We start from the raw sequence: 25131 nt of genomic DNA, 5'->3' as shown, positions 1-25131 counted from the left end.
ATCATTACCCAGCGACAGCAATTCTTAATAGGGTCAGTGATAACTTGCCCATAGACCCCCACATCCCTCCCATTCGCCCTTGTGCTATATCGAATGTGAGTCTCATTTTCTCCCTTAACACATTCCCTCTCTAAAGCCTTCCAGAAATATGCATTTTTAATGGTTGCATGATACTCCTTATTTTGTTAACAGATCCCTTATTACTGAACACTAATGCTGTTCTCAATTTTTCAATGTTATAAACGACATGAGGACAATATCTCTGTGTTATCATCCTTGACAGTTTTTCAGGATTTTTCCTTGAGAGAGAAATGTCTCCTCTTGATTTTTGATCTTGGAGGAAAATCTTGGACAGTGAACTAGCTGAAAATGTGTAGATGAGAATGTACCTGAGAGGAGGTCAGTAGAACCTGAGATACAGGCTGAGAGTGGCAAGGAGAGCGGGGGAAGGGGAGCAGCCTGGGAGGGCTTCAGGAGAAAGAGGAGCATGTGCAGAGTGGGCCCAGGGGAGAGCAGAGAGAAACATAGTGCCAGGCCTGGCCCAGAACAGAGGTTAGGAGTACAGGAAAGCCACCATGTTCCTTGCGGCTGGGCAGATTTGATCTCTCTGTGCCTCAGTTTCCTCATCTTTAAAATGAGCTTAGAAATAGAACTTAACTCTGTGACGCATTTTTTTTTTCCTTTTTAGAGACAGGGCATCACTCTGTCGCCCAGGCAAGAGTGTAGTGGCGTGAACATAGCTCACTGTAGCCTTGAATTCCTAGGCTCAATCATCCTCCCACCTCAGCCTCCCAAGCAGCTGAGACTACAAGTGTGCACCACCATGCCTAGCTAATTTGTGTATTTTTTGTAGAGACAGGGTCTCGCTATGTTGTCCAGGCTGGTCTTGAACTTCTGAGTTCAAGCAATCCTCCCGCCTTTGCCTTCCAAAGTGTTGGGATTATAGGTGTGAGCCACTGCGCCCAGCTTATGTAGATGAATACCTGTAAGCACATAGAAAATTACCTGGCAATACATGTGTGGTAAATAAAAGTGAATGATGGCGAGGCACAGTGGCTCATACCTGTAATCCCAGCACTTTGGGAGGCTGAGGTGGGTAGATCATTTGAGGCCAGCAGTTTGAGATCACCCTGGCCAGCATGGTGAAACCCCATCTCTACTAAAAATACAAAAATTAACCAGGCATGGTGGCACACACCTGTAGTCCCAGCTACTCGAGAGGCTGAGGCAAGAGAATCACTTGAACCCAGGAGGCAGAGGTTGCAGTGAGCCGAAATCATGCCACTGTGCTTTAGCCTGGGTGACAGAGCAAGACTCTATCTCAGAAAAGTGAATGAGGCTTCTGGGTGGAGCCTAAGACAGACAGCACCAAAGTAGGAAATTCTTGCTTAAGAGCACAAGAAATGGAGGCCGCGTTTCCCCTCATGAGGGAAAGTGAGTGGCAATGTTGCCTGAAGCCAGCCTTCCAACAGGGCAAATGCTGCGGGTCTGGTTGGGAAGCCAGCTGCCCTTTATCTCCCTCTGGCCAGTATCTGAAATCAGCTGTGAGAGAGAAACGCAGAACACTAGGAGATAGGAGCAGGCCGCTTTCCTCTTCCATCGGCTCTTCCGGGGCACCAGTCACCGCTTATTAAGCAGTTTATGTCATTAAGCATCTCCCTGGGGGAGCTGGAGAGCCACAGCACAGTGTAGATAATGAAGATCTATTGCATAAGCAGAAAAAGTTCAATGGAAAATGCCTCCTTCTGCGCTCCCTGGCTGCCCTCACTCGAGCCCTGTCTCCTTTTTATTAGCAGCGTGAGAGGATTCAACATTGTTTTTATTTTCTCACTCCTTATGGGGAAGACATTGATCCAGGCTTAAGAAGTCTTTCTGCGTCTGTTTCTTTAAGCTAAGAATTGGGTTTCACTCTGGGCTAACTGTTCCTTTAGGTACAAGCTGAATGGCTCCCATTGCCAAGGTGAGCCCCAGACACATTTCTGACACAGCTCACTTCCTTTTTAGGGCCCCTAAAGTCAAGGTTAGTGCCTGCTTTCAAGCCCCTCAGGCCAAGGAGAACTGCCCTCAGAAATAAGATGTCTTGAATGGGAACAAAGAGCTCGATCATGCCCTTGGTTTCTTCATGTTTAAAATGCAGAGCAAAGGAGTACATGAGGTCAAGGGCCTTCTAGTCTGAACCTTCTGTGGAGTGGAAGGACACTAATGGGCCAGACAGCTTCTAGATGCAAGGTGGGCTCAGGCCTGGGTGAGGTCAGGACGGTGGGTGAGGTCAGGACAGTGGGTGAGGTCAGGACGGGAGACACGGAGAGGAACAAGTTACCCAGCCTCAGCCAGCAGAGTCCTGGGCCAGCCTCACAGCGACGGGAGGTGATTTTGTCACGTTCACTGACCTCTGACTCTTTCCTCAAGGAAGGGTTTGTGTCATGAGCGAACAGAGACAGGTGAAAAGCCCCCTCTAATTTCTAGCACACAGTCCTGCAGGCCTCTGTAGGGAGGAGTTGGGAGCTCTGCGTTTCCCTCTCATTGGCCTCCTGCCTGCCTGTCTGCCCTGGACCTTGCTTACCAGCTTATCCAAGCTGCATGGAGGTTCAGGGGTGCCATCTGGGTCTCCTCAGCCCAAATATGGGACTTTCAAAATCTCCCCCCAACACAAACACACCCTGCTGTGTTGATTCCGTTCCTGTACTCTCCACTCCATCTCTTCCCATCCACCTCCATATTTACAAACACACCCTGCTGTGTTGATTCCATTCCTGTGTTCTCCACTCCATCTCTTCCCATCCACCTTCATATTTGCTCTTAGAACCAGAGCCTGTGACCACGTGAGATACTGTATTGCAGTCACCTGGAGTTTGCTTTATAGGAAAAGTAAACGCCCCCTCCCCTTTTCCTCCTAGTCTCTTTGGTTTAGAGGGATGATGTTATCTGAATAACAGCCTGAAGTAAATGATTAGGAAAAGTGCCCTTCTCTTGAACCCTGTGGACACCATCTAGCTCTGAGACAGAGATTCAGTTAGAAATGCTGCAGCTGGAAAACAATTCACACACCATGCCCATGAAGTGTGTGAAGCTTTGGAAGAAAAGACACGAAGAGGATATTTACGATTGGGGAAGGAAGCATAGCGTGGTACACCTGAATCAGGAGGACTGTGAAGGGCGGCAGTGAGGAGTGAAACCAGAGCCTGAAATTGCCACACTTCCTCCGTGTCTGACTCGGTGCTTCTCAAACTGAGCATTTTCAACATCTTTGACAAAACAATTCAGCCACGGAGGGGAGTCTTGCGCATTGTAGGATGTTTAAGCCAGAATTCCTGGCCTCCACCCACTACATGCCAGAAGTAACTTACCCCAACCAAGATGAGATTAGCCACTGGCATGAGGGAAATGAAATATTAGAACTTCTATGTATTTTTATTTGATTACAAAACATAGAATTTAAGTTTTATTAACATTGATGATGCCCAGACATAATCCAAGATATGTCAGTGAGATGTCTATAACTTAGACAGGTAGACGGAGAAACCCTCATCTGCTCTATCATTCTGAGCTTATTACAGGGCATTGTAGTTCATATTTGTCCAATTAGGTTGGATTCAGTAATTATTTTAAATGGGAGATGGCAAGTAGCTGTGAAGATTCTGTGAGTCATCTCATGGCAAGGAACTTAGGTACACATTTTTCTCTTACCAAAAAACCCCACAAATTATTATAACTTTGCTATTTGTTTGGTGATAGGTAGCTGCCAGCAGTATGCTACGTAGTAGATATTTTTAATATACCCATAATCCATCCTTTCAAAATAAAGGTAACATTTAACAATGAGTGAAAAAGTGACTACGTTTAGAAAGAAACTTGTGCTATGGTATTTCTGGCAAATGACCAGAGAGCCTGAAAAGCCCTCCTGAGATGAAGCACACAGATATTCTGGATAAAATATTACAGGAATACTTTTAGATTCAGAGCTGAGCTGACCTGAAAGTAAGGGAAGTCACCAGGTGCCAAACTGAAGAGGGAGTTCGTGCTGAACCAAAGCTATCCTGAGAGCATTTGCCAATCGCTGGAACAAGCTGGAGTTTTAATGGCCTTGCAGGGAACAGAAGACTAGATATTCAGCCTGAATAAACTGAAAAATTGGAACTGAGACCCCAAATAAAGTAAGAAGCCTGAAAAGCTACAGTCTCAGTAAAAGGATGTACTGTCCACTGGTAAAGGAAGGTGAAAATGAAACTTATCTGCACAAGGAATTAAATTCACACATTTTTGTTGACTGGAAACCCCCAGCGGAAGAGTTAACTTAAAAATGGTCTCGTGTTATACCATTACAGGGCCACCTGACAGAAGCAAATGCATATTCTCTCTGTAAGGATGCACTCAAAACCCAGACCTCATGGGTTCCCACGAATAAACCCAGCTGAACAGTCAAAACCCAGCTCACAGTCAAAATTTTTAAACACATGAAAAACCCAGCCACCACCAGTAAGAATCAGAAGAAACAACAAACAGCAGAATTAAATTCCCAGCGACTTCATATATATGAACTATGGAACACAGAATTAAAAATAACTATGTTTTAAGAAAGCAAAAAGAAATGTTTTCAGAAATAAAAGAGGGAATCAAAATACATGAGCAAAGAACAAAATAATCTCAAAAGGGCCCAGGCATTTGTAGAAAACAACCAGAAAGAATTTTAAACATGAGAAATCATAGTTATTATAATTAAAAACTAAGCAGATGAGGAAAAACCTAAATGAAACATGAAGTTAGGCACAGTTGAAGAATTTGTGAACTCGAAGATAGATCTAATATATATATATATATATATACACACACACACACACACACACAGTTTTTTTTTTTTAAGAGATGAGGTCTCGCTAAGTTGCCCAGGCTTAAGTGCAGTGGCTATTCACAGACATGATCATAACACACTACAGCCTCAAACTTCTGGGCTCAAGTAATCCTCCTGTCTCAGCCTCTCAAATATCTGGGGCTAAAGGTGTGTGCCACTGTGCCCAGCTGGTTTTGAAAAACACAGAAAAACAAAGTGCAAAAGAAAAATAATTGTCAATCAAGACTTACAAACCCAACTAAGATATCACTGAAGAAAAAGACTAAGATAAAGACATTGGCAGGCAAATAAAAACTGAGAAATTTTGCCATCAACAGATTCTTACTAAAGGAATTTCTAAAAAGAAGTACTTCAGAGGAAGAAAACAAAATTGCCAGAAAGTTCTGAGCTGCAGGAAAGAATGATTTTTACTTAGAATAAGAATTTTCCATTGCTTCCTAATTATTAGGTTTATATATAAATTTGTGTTACTTTAACCATTTAAATGCAGTGTTAAGATTTGAAAATAAATGTTAGAAGTTAAGGGTCTTTTTTTTTTTTTTTTGACATTTATCCATTAAAGGCCTATTACAATTTAGGCCTTTAAAAAAGGAAGGAAGAAAAGAAGCAAAAATAGACCCCCAAAAATGCATGAGGATATCATTACAAAACAAATGTTTGTTTTAAATAAAAGGCATATAGATTAGGAAGGAAGAAATAAAACTGTCTTCATTTACTAATTACATGATTGTCCATGTAGAAAATCTAAGAGAACTGACAAAACAAACAAAACACCTCCTAGAACTAATAAGCAGTTATAGTGAAGTTGCAGGATACAAGATTAATATATAAAGGTGAATCACGGCTGGGCACGGTGGCTCACACCTGTAATCCCAGCACTTTGGGAGGCCGAGGCAAGTGGATCACCTGAGGTCAGGAGTTCGAGACCAGCCTGGCCAACATGGTGAAACCCCATCTCTACTAAAAATACAAAAATTAGCTGGGTGTGGTGGTGGGTGCCTGTAATCCTAGTTACTTGGGAGGCTGAGGCAGGAGAATGGCTTGAACCCAGGAGGCAGAGGTTGCAGTGAACCGAGATTGTGCCACTGCATTGCAGCCTGGGTGACAAGAGCGAGACTGTCTCACAAAAAAACAAAAAAACAACAAAAAAAAAGTGAATCACATTCCTATATACCAACAATAAACAATTGGAACTTGAAGTTAAAAATAAAATATATTTATACAATATTAGCACACCTCAAAATGAAATACTTAGGTATAAATCTAACAACATGTATAAAGATATACAGAAGGAAAACTACAAAACTCCAGCTAAATAAATAGAGAGATATTTTACATTCACGGATAGGTGGACTCGATATTGTAAGATGTCAGTTCTTCCCAACAATATCGAAGGAAAACAAAGTCAGAGGACTGACTGCCCAGTTTCAAGGCTCAGCATAAAGCTACAGTAATAGAGACAGTGTGGCATTGGCAAAAGAATAGAAGAATAGACAAATAGATCAATGAAACAGAATAGACAGCCCAGAAATAGATCTTCGTGGATCACTTGAGCCCCAGAGATCTGGGCTGTAGTGCACTATGCCAACTGGGTGTCCACACTAAGTTCAGCATCAATATGGTGACCTCCAGGTTGCCTAACGAGGGGTGAACTGGCTGAAGTCAGAAAACACAAGTCAAAACTCCTGTGCTGATCAGTAGTGGAATCGCACCTGTGAAGAGCCACCACGCTCCAGTCTGGCCAACATAGGAAGACCCTGTCTTCTTAAAAAAAAAAAAAAAAAGGAATAGACCCTCATAAATATCGTCAACTCATCTTTTGACAAAGGACCAACGGCAATACAAAGAAAATACAGTCTTTTCAACAAATCGTGCTGGAACAATTGGACATCCACATGTTAAAAAAAAAATGATTCTAGGCACAGACTTTACATCCTTCACAAAAAATTAACACAAAATAGATTACAGACCTAAATGTAAAATGCAAAACTATAAAACTCCTGGAAGATAACACAGGAGAAAATCTAGATGGTCCTGAGTTTAGTGATAACTTTTTAGACACCAAAGGCACAACCCATGAAAGAAAGAATTGAAAAGGTGGACTTTGTTCGGTTAGAAATTTCTGCTTTGTAAAAGACATCAAGAAAATGAGGGGGAAAAATCCACAGACAGAGAAAACGATATTTACAAAAGACACATCTGATAGAGGACTGTTTTCCAAAACATACAAATAACCTTTAAAGCTCAACAATAAGAAAACAGCCCAATTAAAGAATGGGCAAACAACCTGAATGGACACCTCACCAAAGAAGATATACAGATGGCAAATAAGCATATGAAAAGATGTTCAATATCATGCATCATTACAGAATTGCAAATTTTAAAAAAGGAACACCACCACCCACCTATAAGAACGACAACCATTTGAAACACTGACACCAGGAAACCCTGGTGAGGCTGTGGAGCAGCAAGAACTGTCCCTAATTACTGGCAATAATATGAAATGGTACAGCCACTTTGTAAGACAATACGGCACTTTTTTACACAGCTAAATATAATTTTACCCTACCATCCAGCAATAGCATTTCTTCAACTCAAATGAGTTGAAAACTTATGTTCACACAAAAACCTGCACATGAATGTTTAGAGCAACCTTATTCATAATTGCCAAAACTTGGAAGCAACCAGGATGTCCCTCGATAGGTGAATGGACAAATAAACGGTGGTATATCAAGACAATGCAATGCTATTATTCAGTGATAAAAATAAGTGAGCTATTAAGTCACAAAAACATATGATGGAACTTTTGATGAATATTGCTATTTGAATAAAGCCAGTCAGAAAAGGCTACATATTGTATGATCCCACCATATGACATTCCGGAAAAGGCAAAGCTATAGAGACAGTGAAAAGATCTGTGGTGGCCAAGGATTTGGAGGGGGCAAGGATGAATAAGCAGAGCACAGAGGATTGTTAGGGCAGTGAGACTATTCTGCACCAAACTGTAATGATGGATACAGTGTGCAGTTTTCAAACTCATAGGGCTGACAACATCAAGAGTGAGCTCTTTTTTTTATTATTATTATTATACTTTAAGTTTTAGGGTACATGTGCACAACGTGCAGATTTGTTACATGGGTATACATGTGCCATGTTGGTGTGCTGCACCCATTAACTCATCATTTAACATTAGGTATATCTCCTAATGCTATCCCTCCCCCCTCCCCCCACCCCAAAACAGGCCCCAGTGTGTGATGTTCCCCTTCCTGTGTCCGTGTGTTCTCATTGTTCAATTCCCACCTATGAGTGAGAACAAGCGGTATAAACTAGGGACTTTAGCTAATGATGATGTATCAATATAGTTCATCAGTTGTAACAAAATTTACCAAACTATGTAAGATGTTAATAAGACAGGGGAGATTGGAGTAGGGGTATATGAGAAATCTTTACTTTCTGTTCATTTTTTCTGTAAACTTAAAACGGTTCCAGAAAATAAATAATAATAATTAGAAAAAAAGAAAAGGCTTGGTCAGGCATGGTGGCTCACGCCTGTAATCCCAGCACTTTGGGAGGCCAAGGCAGGAGGATCACCTGGGGTCAGGAGTTCGAGACCAGCCTGGGCAATATGGTGAAACCCAGTCCCCACTAAAAATACAAAAATCAGCCAGGCATGATGACACGTGCCTGTAATCACAACTACTTGAGAGGTTGAGGCAGAATTGCTTGAACCTGGGAGGTGGAGGTTGCAGTGAGCTGAGATCGTGCCACTGCACTCCAGCCTGGGCAACAGAACAAGACCCTATCTCAAAAATAAAAATAATAATAAAAATTATACTAAACTGTAATAAAACATGAGTTTAGCGAGTTTATAATATACAAGATCAACATACAAAAATCAATTGTAAAAAAAAAAAAGATGTCTAGAACAGGTAAATATTCAGTAAGTGGTAGTATTCTAATAGTAAACAAGAAGTTGTGCCGACCCTCAGGCTGTTGGGAAGCGTTCTGGCTTGGTAAATCTCAGCATGGCCACTCACTCACTGTTATCTTGGATAACTTCATTCCTTCTCCCTTCGGCCCCAGCATCCTTGTCTGGAAAAGACAAGACTTGGATCAGATGTTTGTGCCCAGTTCTGACATTCGAAGAGGCTATTCATTAAAGGATATTTCTATGATAAATGATTCAAGAAATGTTGTCACTTGATCTCCCTCAGAGAAGAGCCAAATTATGTTAAAATGTAACAGAAAATAACCAGAAGAAAAAACTTCCTTCTCATTTCTAGGAAAGGCGCTAGAATTCTTGGTGAAATCTAATAAAGACAAAAATGATTCACTCTTTCAACATATTCAAGAAGGAAAAAAGAAAGTGCAGAAGAGGGGGAGGGAAAAAACATAAATTTCCAGGTCGATTCCACCTGTTTCAGCTGGCAGGTGGGTGGGGGGTGGGGCTGGGACACTTGACCTCGATGTATCTTCTGAACAAAGTGGGAGGGGAGGGCCTCCTGCCATCTTTTGTCATCAGGCAGGCCAAGCCTGGCTAATGGGAACTGTCACCTGGGCCTTTCCAGGTCAGAAACGAAGAACAGCAATTAACTCTTCCAGGAGGCCTGCGGCCTGGAGTAAGCCTTGCCCGGCCAGGTAGCTAAATCATTAAAGACACAGTTCTTTTCAGTGATAAATTGTGCAGGCGCGTGAAACCCACTGCTGGCCATTAATCTGGGCTAATCAGGTTGAAAGCTGGGTTGTTTTATTTAGTAATTAACGGGTTATGTGAAAAACATGATCCATGGCCTGGGGTGCATCTATAGAGCACAGTCCAGGAGCAGAGAATGAGGAACGGCAGGAATTCTCTGGAGAGCCACTTGGGCCTGTGCAATTACAGCGATTGGCAAATGCTGAAAAATGACCCTGGGCTTGTATTGACACCCAGGAAAGAAACATTCCTGCCAACAGCGCGGGAGGAGTCTTGAAGGCTGATAATTGCTCTCTCCCTCCCACCCCTTGCAGCGGCCTGCTAAGCTATTCCCAAAGTTGCAGGGATGCACGGTGATACTGCAGAGGGCACACACTGCTCCCTATGGCTGTGGACAGCCTGTGTTTGAAAGTAGGCTGGATGGAGAGTGGTGCTGTTTGCAAAAATGGGGGTCCCAAAAGAAAGAGAGGGACAGTAAGGGTGGGAGAGATGAATGATTTCCTTCTGAACACATTGAGATGGAGGTGCTCAGACATGGCCAAGACGGGATGACCAATTGGTGACCGGATGGATGGATGTGCAGCTCAGGAGCTGAACAAGAGGCTGAGGCTTGAGCTATGAGCACAGTGGGTGCCTGTGATGCTGCGGAGAGGGCCAGTCCCGCAGGACAGTGTATGTGCAGAGTAAAGGGAGGAAGGACACACTCAGCACCCTGTGAGTGGCCAGGCCATAGATCAGAGCCTATACCCTATACAGTGCCCAGCCCCCTGCTGTGGTCCTGCTGACGCTCTGCTACATGAGCCACCGGACTGAGCCCTGCCTGTTCCACCCGCTAATCGGCCCCAGCATCTCATCTTCCTTCTCCAGGGCCTGCACGCCACACCAGGGGCACCACCATCTCTGTGGCAGAGTCTGCCACAAATGTAACATTACAGGTCAGCCGGCTTCCCTTCTTACCACCTTTGCTCTGATCTCCCCCATGGAGCCAGGAGGATCTTCCTAAAACCCTTGAGATGCTCCAGCATAATTTAAAGATAAAATCAAAATGATTAACCAGGTTGACCAGGTCTGGCATGAAGTCAGAATGCTGCCTGCTTCTCCAGCTTCCTCTTGGCTAGCTCCTCTCCCATCACCCTCAGAGGCACAGCCATACTAACCTTCACTTACTTCTTCAAATGTGCCATGTCCACACATACACACACGTACCCTCCTCTCAGCATCCTCTCTCCTCACTCCCCTCCACATTAGATCCTACTGCAGAAATGTCCCCTCTTCCAGGAACACTTGCCTGGCTTCTCAAGCTGGGTTAGGAGCCTTCCTCTCAGGTGCTACAGCTGTGTGCTTTCAGGGCACTTGTCACTTTGTGGTCCTTATCAGCTTCCTTCCCTCAATCTCCCTCCAAGCTCCGTGAAGGCAAGGACCACATCCACATCCATATTGTTGTTTACTGTTGCATTTGCAGCTCCTAAAATAGTTCCTGGCACATAGTAGGTGGTCAATAAAACTTGTTGCATGAATGAATGAAAAAGTTCATTGAGTCAGAAAACCTCTTGAAGGGCATTGAATCTCAACCCCACAAATAAGAAAAGTGACCCTGGAGAAGGCTAATAACTCATTGGGTCACAAGGCAAATTGGTGACAGGCAGGAAGGAAATGTGGGTCTCCTGACATGGCCCAGGGATCTCTCCAGAAAACTACACTACATCTCGATTCACATCTGCCACCATTCACATCTTTGAAAAATGTATTATTGAAATTTTTTATGGAAGGCCCTTGGCCTTTTGATCAATATAAGCAATTTCTCCAGATGAGCAGCCTATTTCTATAGGTGGGAATATCTGACATTTCCATATAACATCAATGACAAGAATCCATTTAAGGAACACCTAAATGTTTGTGTTATGCTCTAGGATTCCTTGGAGGCAGTTTAGTTGAAGGTAGGAGTGAGGGTTTCAGAGTCAGAAAAACCTGGGCTTAAATTCTGACCCAGTCATTTATTAGTTGTATAATTTGGGGCAATTTACTAGACCTCCCTGTGCCTTAATTTTTTCATCTATAAAATGTGGGTGATCATAATACTGACCTAGTAAATGATTGTGAAAACAAATGAGATGCTAATAATAATAGGAGATAATGTTTATTAAGTACTAGATACTATGCTAAGTGCTTAATCTGTCTTATTTCATTTACTCTCTGAACAACATAGTATTCTTATCCTTCTCCCCATGTTATAGATGAAAAACAGTTTGGCACAGGAGGGTTCAGTAAACTGCCCAAGGTCACAGTGTCAGGAGGTAGAAGAACTAGAATCGGGACATGGGCCATCTGGCTCACGTTAAACCACTGCACTGGCCTGATGTATTTCCTGCGAAGCCCAGGGGCTGACCGTGTGTGCCATCGTGTTACCTGGAATGTGTAGCAGCAGCACCAGAAGCAACAGTAGAAGTCACATTTTGCCAAGGTCTTGGCTTGTAGTAGGTGTTCGATAAATGGCACCTCGTAGGCCTGTTCTTAGCCTGAGGAATCTGCCCAGGAATTTGTTTTCTACCTTTTCTGTAAAAGAGACCTGTGAGCCTTTATGAGGAAATCCAGGCAGCAGGAATGTTTTCCTGTGGAGCTGCTGAAGGCAAGCTGGCCTTGGAGGAACCAGTTCTCCGCAGGCCGGGAGTCCTGGCACTGGCTGGCTTCTGGGCGGTCAGCTGCCAAGACAAGACATACCGGGCCCCAAATGGTTCCATCTTCCCAGCCTGAGGCTAGGCCGTGTGCACACAAACCAGATGGAGAACCGAGTAAAAATACCCAAGGAGTGGCTGGTGCAGCCCCTGGGAGATATGCGAGCCCCTGGGAGTCTCTGTTGCCCCAGGACTGGGCACTGGATGTTGGCTGGGAGGCACACCCCAAAAGCAGCCCTCAACCCTCCTAGGCTAGCATGTCCCAGAGGGGACATCCAACTTTCTCCTTCCTCCAGGGGAAGCCTATCACCCCTCAATGATGCCCATTTTTTGTTGGCCTTACGCTCTAGCTGAGCAAGGGAAGGTAGCAGCCAGTCACATCCCACTTGACAGGAACACCAATGACAGCAGTTCATGGCAAAATGGGAACCACCGAGCCCGGAAGATGGAAGGATGCTTGCTTGGAGACCTCCTGTGAAGGCAGGTGTTGTTATAGCACTAAGGTTGAGAGCCTGAACCCTGGAGGCATCCTCCCCCAGGTTTGAATCCAGGCTCTCCCTCTTACTAGATTTGTGACCTTTGGCTGTTTCTTAACTTCCCTGAGCCTTCATTTTCTCATCTGTATGAGTGGAAATAATAATAACACCTACTTCATAGAGTTCTGTGAGTATCATACGAGATAACCCACATAAAGTACGCAGAGTGATGCTTGAGATATAGTAATTGTTCAGTAAGTGTCAACTACTTATTCTTGTGGCTACAACCCGCTCATCCAGTGCAGGAATACTCATCATGCCTGTGTGGTTAGTGTCTGCTTGGCCACTTTCAGTGATGGGAAGCTCACTTTCTTCCAAGGCTGCTATTCTGCTGCTGGACAACTCTTCTTATTCTGTGGTCCTTCCTACTCCATGCAGCAACAAAAATACACATGAGAAGTCCATACACCCTGAAATGAAAAATATCCAAGATATATTAAATGAAACAGATCAAGCTGCAGAACAATGCATGCATTAAAAAAACAGGATTTGCTCCATTCAGCCTTGAGACACCACGGTAACTAATAACAGATATTGGCCACCCTCTGCGACTGATTAGCTTCTAAGAGGAGCTAGAGTAATTGCCCTCTCATGGTGGTATTTTAGGCAGCAGGGCAGGCTGGGAGGTAACAGAGGCAAGTTTGGGTGAAGAGATTTCTGTCGATTAAATCACTAAGCTGCCTGCTAATTTATTCTCAGAAATGATCAGTCCTAGAGCTTGACCAAGGGAAAAGCTCACTAGCCTCCTACAGTGGTTTAGATCATTTTTTGAGCGAAGTTCAGGATCCGGAATTGATGGGGAGTCTTGAATCTGTCATTTAAAAATTTCCCTAAACTCTCAAGGGTTGCCCAAGCATTTCCTATAGAAAACATGATGCATGCGAATCAGGGCAATCTCAAATAATCCTTTCTTTCATGACACTCCAAGAGTCTGACTTAGTGTCTCTTGTTATCCTCGGAAGATGGCCCAGACCCACCCCCTGCACCTGCTCCCTACCCAGCCACAGGGGGAACTCATATTTCCTCTCTGCAACCACTATACCTGGAGAGGTTTGGAACAGTATTATGTAACCACTCATTAGCATAAAGAGAATGCTTGTGAGAAATACTTGTCCGATAGCATTGCTTCTGCCAGAGAAATTTCTGTGGGCTGCTGGAAGTCTGCAGATCTGGGCCATGTGACTATGCAAAGCTCTGTGATAGTCATTATTTTATCCAGTCTTACAACAAACCCATATAGTAGGCTTATTTCATCCCCATTTTACAGATGTAGAAACTGAGGCAAGGAGAGTGGGGGAAGCAACTTGCCTAAGGCCACACAGCTCCATGGTGTTAGCAGTGAGCTTATCCCAAGGTCTCCGACCGCTCATGGAATGCCCTTTCTGCTTCCCCTGGACCCTTAGGAGCTTCCTCATTCCCTTGTGTCTTTGTTCTTGATCCAGTTCTGTTACCCCCTTCAAATATCTACCATGTTTCAATACCATAGGAGAAAAAAAGTCTTGTTCTAGGAAGAGAAAGGTAAAAGACAAGCAGGATGGAATAAGAAATGATAAGAAGCCCAACACAGAAGCAGCAGCAAATATAAACACAAGGCTTGTGCTTCCCATGCAAGCCCCAGGGTCTCAGAGCTGGCTCTAAGAGTCTGACTCAGAGCAAAGTGAATGTCATCCTGATGACTGTGATTCGGTCACTCTGTCCAAGGTCCAACAGAGGCCTGCTGACAAAGCTCCACGGTGAGGGGGACAAAGGAACTGTCAGGCCTGCCTGGTCCAACGATGCCAAACTGAGGCCACACAGGGGCTGGAGAGCTCTGAAGCTGCACTTGGAAGAGGCCAGGGATGCAGTGAGATCAAGGAGGCAAGGTCACGGCCCATCACCATTATGGCGACCTCATACAACAGCGTCCTAAGACACAGAGGCAGGGGAGAGAGGGAAACTGCACAATCCTTCTTGTGCCTCAACTTGGCTCCACTGGCCTGGGCCCCAGCATCTAAGAGAGCATTGAGGCTGCTCTGCACGTCTTCTCCTGGCTAATTTGGAGTCCTCTCTGCAGCCTCAGCCCTGGGATTATGCTGGCGGGTGGCTGGTGTCAAGGTGTGTACAGAAGGTCATGTGGGGGCTGTAGCCTCAGCCTGAGCCAAGGGGCCCCACTGAGGCCCTTCTCTTGCACTGTGGCTGATGTAGACCCCAGATGCCACCTGTGCCTTCTCCGGAGCATTTTTCCAGTGGCCACAGCCCTGGGCAAGCCAGGGGATGGGAAAAGCATTGGCCCATCAAGCTAAACTTTATAACTGAAAACATGTGTACAGGGGACACCCTGAGTCTGAAGTGAGGGAAGGGAATCTTTCACAAGATACAGTCCTGCTGTGCTACGAATATAAAGGAAAAGAGGTTTACAGTCTCTTCTCCTTCCAAGCAGGCCTTCCTTCAGGGCTTTCGTTTCTGTATCTGTAAGACAAAGGACTGAGGGAACTTTCCATGCCTTCACTCTGTTCTGTGACTCTGCAAACCTCACACCTTGACTTCCTGTAGCCCCAGATGCAGTAGCTCCAGGTGGACACACTTGAAATTTTATCCCAGAGGCACCTTAGCCTCGAAACCAAGAAAATCCACAGTTTTTCTCTGACAGCCTCAGGGTGTGTCCTTATGACTCCGAAATTCAGCTGCACTCAGTTACCTGGTTAATACAATAACTTAGGTAAGAGCTCCTGCATCTTTCCTTTAATGCAGCCAGACCTTTGGCCTGGAGCACCCCGCAGATTCCTCTGGAAGTGCCTATTTTAGGTCCTGGTGCCAGATTCTACCTGCTTTCCAGATTCCAGCAGCTGAGGGATGTCTTTTAAAGAGATATTCAAAAACTTTTAAAAATACCTGAGATGAGGCAATGTGAGCAGGTACACACACCCATACATATTTGTTCAGCAAGCTGGGCTTGTGCACCCTGTGCTGGGTACCAGGGTAACAGTCTCGTGGGGATGCGGACGAGACAAGCAAACAGAAGTGACATCAGGGACCGATAACGTGGACATGCCCCGTGCCTGGATCGTTTGGGCATTTGGCATCACATTTGATCACAGGATATGCGGGCTGAAGACAGAAAACTCACATCCCTCATTCTCAGAGCTGGGTGAGGTTGCAGAGACCCGGCTGCTGGCCTGACGGCCCCTCACTCACTGGTCTGATCACGTGCGGCTCCCTGGGGACCCCATTGTCTGCACGGATGAGCTGGGGTTCATTTGGGAAACCCGTCCTTGGGAATGGAAAGGGAGATTTCAACCGTGGAGTTGGACTTTTGTGTTAATACAACTGTGTTTTGTTTGGGGGTTTTGTCTTTTTTCAAATAACACCACACAGAGAACCCTAAGAAAGTCCCCAGGCTGCAGCAGACAGACGCATCGTTTCTTTTTATTCCATCAGTCAGGGGAAAAAAAGAAAAAAAGAGAAAAGAAAGAGAAGAAAGGAAAAGAAGCCCCCTAAAGCCCCTCCCGTGTCCTTCCCATCAGCCACGTGGGTTTGCACAATTAAATCTCAATAGCTCCTTCCAGGGCTTTGTGGGGGCCATGGGCCCCGTGAGGACGGTCACTCTGGCACTCAGAGTGGCTTTCCTCTCCACACGCTGCTGGGCAAGTCTCTCCCCAGACAGCTCCTTCCAGGCTGCACCTAGCCACGCCGACTCCTCTCAAGGGGTAGGTTGTGTCCCCAGGGCCAGGGAGCCCCATGCCAGGCAGCAAGCAGCCCAGGCTCCAGGGGTAAACAACTACCCACCCGAAAAGTGTGCAGAAGCAGCTGGCTGCTGGCTTCACCTGCCTTTTCAGTGGCTGCAGAGAGAGCTCATCACAGTGTTAGGCTCGTTTATAGCAGTAGCAAGGTAATTTTGTTTTTTAAATGAAAGATCTACCATAGATCAGGTACATTTGGCATAATCTAGTATTTTCTGTTTTAAAAAATTATAAATTTTCAATTTATCTAATAATCAAATTAAGAGCATGGAACTTAATAAAAGATGCATCTCTTAAATCTGAAGCTATAGTATCAAATAAATAGGCCTCAGCCCCAGTTGGTAAAGAAAGAGAGGAATTCAGATAAGCGGAAGAAGAGCAAGGGAATTCTCTGGAATGAGAAGCCCTTCCCATTTCTCCCTCCACTTCCATCTATCCTCCTCCCAGAGCAGCGTGTTCTTTCCTTTGCTCATTCTGTTCCCTTTCCATGAATCCATGGCTCCCTCCCTCAGGATCTCTCAAATCCCAATGCCTCCACAGAGCACCTTTGGATTCTGTCCCCAATGGCTCTGACGGTAACCCCTGCATCCCCATAGCCCTTGTGAATATCTGTCTATGTCATCTTTTGTACCTTAGCTTTTAGCATAAGTGTTTTGCAAATCTGGCAAATACACTAAATTGCTCCTTGAGGCCAGGGATGGTGTCTGGGTTTCCCCTGCCTCCCCTACAATCACTGGCCTGTTGGTACAATTCCCTGAGTTGAACTGCAGGGCATAGCATGTGAGGCTGAGTCTCTGGGCAGGTGAAGGCAGGCTGAGTCTCTGGCTAGCTGCCACCCCACATCCACCAGGACATTGGCCATGCTGACTGGAAGTTTCCTCTACCACTTTGTTCAACAAATATGTATTTGTCACATGAATCTCCTCAATAAAAAGTAACTCATTTGATCTTAAAGTTGCGTATGTGTTGGTGGGGAGGGGAGGGACATGGGATGTGAACAGGCAGGTCTTACATCTGCATTTCACCTGGGTCATTTATTCATTTGGATTTGTCACTTTACTCCTTTAATACTATTTCCTCATCTGTAAAATGGGAATGATAATAATGACACTACCCTGCCCTCTGTCCTGAGTGAGTTGAGGTCTGAATGTCTGTGAAGAGCATTTTGTAAACGTATGGGAATCAACGATTGCTAAGCAAGTACCCCTGGGCTGGGAAGTGCCATTCCTTAAGTCATTACTGTCAATAGTTGGAAACTGAGTTGACGATTCACAGAGTAAGATTGATTTTTTTAAAGTATATATAATTATGGTCTTCCTCGTGCAAGAAGTGGGGCTGGGGCTCCATGGGGTAGGTGGGAAGGACATTCGGAAGGTGAGCAGTACAAGTCTGCATATGAAGTGGCAACTGGTTTTCCTGAAGTCAAGGGGATATGGTGCAGGGGATGAGTGCAGGCCACAAGTAGGAGGTCGGTTTGGAAACTGGAAGACTGGGCTGTACTGCAGAGGCCTCCCACATGTAAGTGGAGCTTTTGAAGATTTTGAGCAAAGAAGTGAGGTGTTGAGATCTTTGAGTTCAGGAAGCATGGCCGGGTGCACTCAGTGAGGAAGGGAGACGCTGGGGACAGAGCAGCCCATGGGCAGGTGACTGTAGTCACTCAGTGGGGCTGTGGCAACAGTGAACAGAGGGCAGGCTCACAGCCATGCTGCAGGAAGCAGCCTTTGCAGGTGACTGACTGCCTGGGATGAGGGTGCGGGATGGAGAGGGAGCAGCACCCACCACACCAAGGCTGGACCAGATGCCTCCTCTGTTATCCCAAGGCACGCTTGTCAGTGCATGCATCATAGCAGCTTGAAGCTTGTCTCCCATCCTGGACTGTACATAACACAGCAACATTATACCCCATGGCAGGTGCTAAGAAATACGTGTTGAATGAATGAGAGTGACTCAAATTTACACTCCACCTTCAAAATAAAAGCCCTTAGCCAAAGCTACCCCTTGTTTGGGAGGGAACTCAATTTTGGATTATGAGACCCCTGGATTTTTCCCTGGTTTCAGGATGGATGCAGCTCCAGGAGATTCCCTGGCTCTGCCGTGGCTCTTCCCATATAACGCAGGCCCAATGGGAACACTGGGTTACCTGGACCCCCAACCTCCTCATCACTGATAGTCATCAAGGCCAAATTTCTGGAGTGTCTACTCTGTGCCAGACTCTGGAGATGTGACAGATATTATCTCATTTAATTCAACTTCTCTTTATGGCAATCTTTTGAGTAAAGGTTTATAATCCCGTTTTTTTTCAGAGGTCTTAAAACTGAAGCTTAAAAAAAAGGTTTGTAACTTTCCCAAGGCCGCACAACAAGGCATGATGGATGTAGTCACAGCACTGTGAGGCCCTCGAGGATGGGCCTGGGTGTGTTCTCTACCTTACCCCCATACCTTTGCCCACACTGTGCAATTTTCAGTTCTGTTGAATGCGTGAATGAAACAACATTTTTCTGACTCCAAGCTCAAATACATTTTGAGCCTTCGTTGCCTTATCTGAAAAATGGAAATAATATGAAACTCACACACAGGCTTGGTGTGAGGTTAAAATGGGTCCTGGCGATACGTTTGGGAAACCTAGGGGTATGTAAGCCACCTTCCTTCCAAAAGTCCCCAAATCCCAGACTGCCGAGAATGCCTGCAGACACCCTCTAGAAGAGGTGTGGCCTTCAGAGCTCAGCTCTCCTCCCACCAGGCTTGTTTGTAAAGCCAGGTCCGATACTTAACACCAGCATCATCACCTGCCACCAGGCAAATGAGGAAACCTTCCATAAAAAGCTGAACAAACTCCCTTTATTTCTAATGCACCTGAAACCTGCTCACGACTCCCAGCCGCCACCCCCAACCCAACCACACCTCTCAGCTCTACCTGCTTCCAAACTCTAACCCTTTGTCAAGGAAGTCAGAGGAAGTGAAAGGTTAACTGAAAGGGGGGCGTCTTTGTTGCCAGAATAAGTTAGCGGTGGGGTTGCTGTCTCAGCCACTGCTGCTAAAGTTTCAGCTGCTGCGGCCACACAGAGCAGGCCTTGTTCTTTCATGAAAGTTCTAGTCTTAGTTTTGTTTCAGGGATGTGGAGACTTCAGCAGGGCTTTTGTGGCCAAAGAAACCTCCTGGACAATAGGGCCACCCTCCTCCAAAGTGTTTGCTCCACCCTGGGAGGGAGAGCTGGGGCTTACAAACTGCACGGCTGCACTTGTGGACATGGAAAGTTCCATGAGGGTCCAGGAGAAAGGGAGGAGTCTAGCCTCCACCGTACCAGCCACTTCTTAGGCCGAGTCACCATGCTCAAAGAGCACTGCCTCCAGCCCTCACCTCGTGGGGCCAACATCAGCCACACCCACCCGGGGACAAGATGGGAGACCTAGACCCAGCCGAACTGCCTCACTCAGAAGCTGGCTTTTTCTGCCTGATGCAGCTAATGACCCCTCTTTGTCTAGAGTGCCAGACTGTTTTGTGACCACACACATCAAGTTTAGTAGGGAAAATAAGGGTGGAGATGGGGGTAAAACGTTACTGAGCATTAAGCTAATATCAGGTGCAGTGGGAAGCATTTTAATAATAATTTTTATTAAGCTCACACTATGTCCTAAGCATGCTATTAAGCATTATATAAATATTATTTTGTTCTGTGTTCATAATAATCTTCCAAGGAAGATAGGAATATTATCATCCTCATTTTACAGATGAGACTGCTGAGATTCAGAGGGATTGAGTGACTTGTCTAACCTTATATAGAATATAAGTGGTGATGCTGGGACTTAAATATGTGATTTGAATCTATATCTGTACAACATAGATGCCCATATTTTCGTATTTTTTCTTTACTGAAGTATAACTGATGTACAATATACTATACATATTTAAAGTACACAATTAACAAGTTTCCACATCTGTGAAACTATCATCACAAACAAGATAATGAACATATCTATCACCCCCAAATTTTTCTTGTGTCCCTGTAATACCTTCATCCTGTATTCAGGCAACCACGGATCTACTATCACCATTTATCAGCTTGCACTTCCTACAATGTATGGTTCCTAGAACCATATAGTATGTACTCTTTTAAAAAAAATGTGGCTTCTTTTACTTAGCATAATCATTTTGAGATTCACCCGTGTTGTTGCATGTATCAGTGGTCCATTTTCTTTTTTCTTTTTCTTTTTTTTTTTTTTAAGACACGTTGTCACTTTGTCACCCAGGCTGAAGTGCAGTGGTGTGATCTTGGTTCACTGCAGCCTCAGCCTCCCAGGTTCAAGTGATCATCCCACCTCAGCCTCCCCAGTAGCTGAGACTACAGGCCTGCACCACCACACCTGGCTAATTTTTTTTTTTTTTTTGTATTTTTTTGTAGAGATGGTGTTTTGCCATGTTGCCCAGGCTGGTCTCGAACTCCTGAGCTCAAATCATCTGCCCACCTCCGCCTCCCAAAGTGCTGGGATTATAGGCGTGAGCCACTGCACCTGGCTGGTCCATTTCTTTTGATAGCCAAGTAGTGTTCCATTGTATGAATATACCAGTTTGTTTATCTGTTTCTCTCTTGCTAGACATTTGGGATATGTCTAGTTTTTAGCTGTTACAAACAAAGCTGCTGCGAACATTTGTGTACACATCTTTGTATAAAACACATGCTTTCATTTCTCTTGGGTAGACAGGAATGAAATGGCTGGATCATATGACAGTTTTGTATTCGATGTTTTAGGAAACTTCCAATTGTGTTCCAAAGTGGTTATACCATCTCACATTTCCACCAAGAGTGTATGAAGATTCCTGTTACTCCATATCTTTGTCAACACTTGGTATGGTCGGTCTTTTAGTCTTAATAGGTGTGTAGTGGCATGTCATCTTTTCAGGTGCTTGCTTGTTATTGTAGATCTCCTTTAGCAAAACGTCTATTCAAATCTATCGCCTACATTTTTTGTTTTGTTTTGTTTCTGTGCTTGTAAATTGTGCTTTAGTTTCTGCAATCAGATAGAATGCAGTGAGATACAAGCATAAAGCTTCACTGTGCATCCAGAAAATAAAAAGCACACACATGCAGATTGAGCTGAACGGCTTATTCCCTTAATAAGAAAATAAAAAGTTTTGAATTTAAAAAAGCTAGTTAATCTTCAGTGTAAAAACTTGGAGGTATAAACAGTTTCAGTTCATTATACATGGTAAATTAATATACAATTCTCAAGTTGTACAGCATAGCATTGTAAGCAAAGTAAATCGTCTCATTTCAGTTTTTACTCTTAAGCATAATCCACACCTCAATCTTAGATAAAAATTTCACAATATATAAACCCACTGAGAATTCTGTATACAAATGCAGGTTATAGAGATCTGATTTCAAATACAACTACAAAAACTGTCACGACCTTACATGTTACAACAGCTTACTTATTTTTCAATTATAATTTTTAAAAATTATAGAAAAGTATTTCACTGTAATCCCAGCACTTCAGGAGACCGAGGCAGAAGGACTGGTTGAGCCCAGGAATTTCAGACCAGCCTGGACAACATAGTGAGACCCTGTCTATACAAAACTGTTACAACAACAATAAAAAAAATTAGCCAGGCGTGGTGTCAAGCACCTATGGTCCCAGATACTCAGGAGGCTGAGGAGGGAGGATCACTTGAGTTCAGGAGTTTGAGGCTGCAGTGAGCTATGATGGTATCACTGCACACCATCCTGGATGACAGAGTAAGACCTTGTCTAAGAAATTAAAAAAACCCATCTCAATGCACATTCAATGGCTGTGACAAGGGCCATGATCTTGTGCCTTTAAATCATACTTTCTGGAGTAGAAAGCATCACCCGTGTGTTTTAAATTGGGTTGTTCGATTTCTTATGATTGAGTTTTGAGAGTTCTTTATATATTCTGAATACAAGTTCTTTATCAGACACAGGATTTGCATATATTTTCTCCCATTCCGTGTGTTGCCTATGAATTCTCTTAGAAGTATCCTTTGAAAGACAGAAGTTTGATTTTGATGATATCCATTTTATCAATTGTGCTATTATGGATGGTGCTTTAGTTGTTGTATCTAAGAAATGTTTATTTAACCCAAGGATGCAGAGTTTTTTTCCTGTTTCTTTTTTTTTTTAGTTTTATCATTATAGTTTTAACATTTAGCTCTATACTTCATATTAACTTATAATATATGTATATAACTATATATGTAGACATATGTGAACTGATGTGTATGGTGTGATAGTGAATCAAAGTTCATTGAGCGTATAGATGTCCAATTGCTTCAGCACCATTTGTTGAAAAACTACCCTTTCTCCACTAAATGCCCCTGAACTTTTGTGAAAAATCTGGTGTCCATGTATGTGTGGATCTAATTCTGTACTCTCTATTCTGTTCCATTGATCTATTTGTCTGTCGTTATGCCAAATTATACTTTCCTGATTACTCTATATTATATAACTTCATATAGTAAGTTATATATAATAACATATAAGTTTATCAGGTTGTGTTAATCTCATTCTAGTTTGTTCTTCTTTTGCAAAGTTTTATTTTGTTTTGTTTACTTTCTAGGTCCTTTGTATTGCCATATGAGTTTTAGAATCAGTTCGTCAATTTCTACTTTAAAAAAACATGCTGGATATTAACGACATTCATAGTCTATTACATGCTATCATATTTAGTGCTTACTACAAAGTTATGATTTGGGTATTATTCTTACCATTTTTTAAAACAAAGAACCCAAGACTCACAGGCTACGGAATTTCATTTGAAATCTCATTAGTAAAAACTTGAACCAAGTTGGCTGTAATTCTTGGATCACTACCTCTAAAGGAATTAGCTGGGTCATAAATGGTGTCCCAGCCTCCAGCTGGGATTTCCCACTGGACAGTTCTGGGTTGTATTCAACACTTGAAGCTATCACTTTTTCCTCATTTGATGTTTACTTGATTGAACCTTCAAAATATATCCTCCATGCTATCTCTCTCTGGCCCTCTTTCATCTTCATTTTTTAATGAATCGGAAAAACACACATATCTAAGCATGCAGTTCCTCCCCTGCAACACTCACTAACTGCCGTCACAATGGGCACTTACTCACCTGACTTGTTCACAAATGCTCAAATATCCATCTCCTTAAAAAGCATGCCACTCTCCTGCTCTAAAGCAATGACTCTCCAGTGCTTTCAAAATTAAGTTGACTCAGAGTCATGCCCATTTAGAGCAGAAGGTGGCCTTGGAGACTGTGTATACCAAACAGTAGAGAAGCAATATTCAATCCTCTTGTTTCAGATGGGAGAGTTAATTACCAAGGAGAAGAAGTGACTTTAACGCAAGGAATCTGTGATCCCATGTCTGTTAGGAATTCTGGTCTTGATTTTGTGTGGTTTTGGGCTTTGGATTCCAATCCTGGCCTAATGCTTTTTCCTCTAAAAATGCTGAAGGCTCACCGGGACATTCAAGGCTCTCCCCATTTGCTTTGCAGCCCATTCTCTGTCCTTTCAACATTCTACAGTCAACCAGCGTCCACATCGGCAGGATATTTCCTGGCTTCTGTGCCTTGCCTTCCCCTGGTCCCTCCACCAATGATGCCCCCATCCTTTTTAATCTGCATCTCTTTCTTCCTGAAATAGCTCCACTCCCCACATTTAAGGCAGGTCTCAAATGCCACCATTCTAGGAAATTTCTCATTCCTGCAGCTGCAAGTGTAGGTTCTCCACCCACCACCCTGAGTTCTCATCATTCTGGATCTGAGAAAAAAATACACCGAACAAGATTAACAGCAGATTGGTGATCACAGAGAGCTTAGTGAATTTGATGCTCTCACAACCGAAATACAAAATGCAAGCCAAAATAAAACCCAAGGAGAAGAAAGCCTGGGGAGAAAATGAATAAATTATCAGTGAGCTCTGGGATAACTTCAAGTGGCCTCATATATGTATACAATTGGGGTCACACAATTGGAGAGAGTACAGAGAAAAGTATTGAAGAAATAATAGCTAAAGTTTTTCTAAGTTAGATAAAAACTATACACCCCCAGATCCAAGAAGGTCAACGAACCCCCAAGCATAAGAAAACTGAAGAAAAGTACAAGGCATATCTTAACCAAATTTCTTAAAGCCAGTAGCAAAAAGAAAAAAAAAATTAAAGCAGTTAGAGAAAAAAGACACATCATGTACAATGGAACAAAGCACAGAATTACAGCAGGCTTAACATTAAAAACAGGCCGGGCATGGCGGCTCATGCCTGTAATCCCAGCACTTTGGGAAGCCAAGGTGGGCAGATCACCTGACGTCAGAAGTTTGAGACCAGCCTGGCCAACATGGCGAAACTCTGTCTTTACGAAAAATATAGAAAAAAAAAAAGATATATCCTGGTGTAGTGGCGGGCACCTGTAATCCCAGCTACTCAGGAGGCTGAGGCAGGAGAATCGCTTGAACCCGGGAGGTGGAGGTTGCAGTGAGCCCAGAGTGTGCCATTGCACTCCAGCCTAGGCGACAAGAGGGAAACTCCAACTCAGAAAACAAAAACAAAAACAAAATCAAAAAACAAAAAAACAAACATTAAAAGCAATGCCTAACACGGTAAAACCCCGTCTCTAGTAAAAATACAAAAAATTATCCAGGAGTGGTGGCAGGTGCCTGTAATTCCAGCTACTCG

The sequence above is a fragment of the Gorilla gorilla genome, chromosome 2, assembly GCF_029281585.2.
Source record: "Gorilla gorilla gorilla isolate KB3781 chromosome 2, NHGRI_mGorGor1-v2.1_pri, whole genome shotgun sequence".
Lineage (NCBI taxonomy): Eukaryota > Metazoa > Chordata > Mammalia > Primates > Hominidae > Gorilla > Gorilla gorilla.
The sequence above is the reverse complement of the archived record's forward strand: the minus strand, read 5'-3'. Positions refer to the sequence as shown.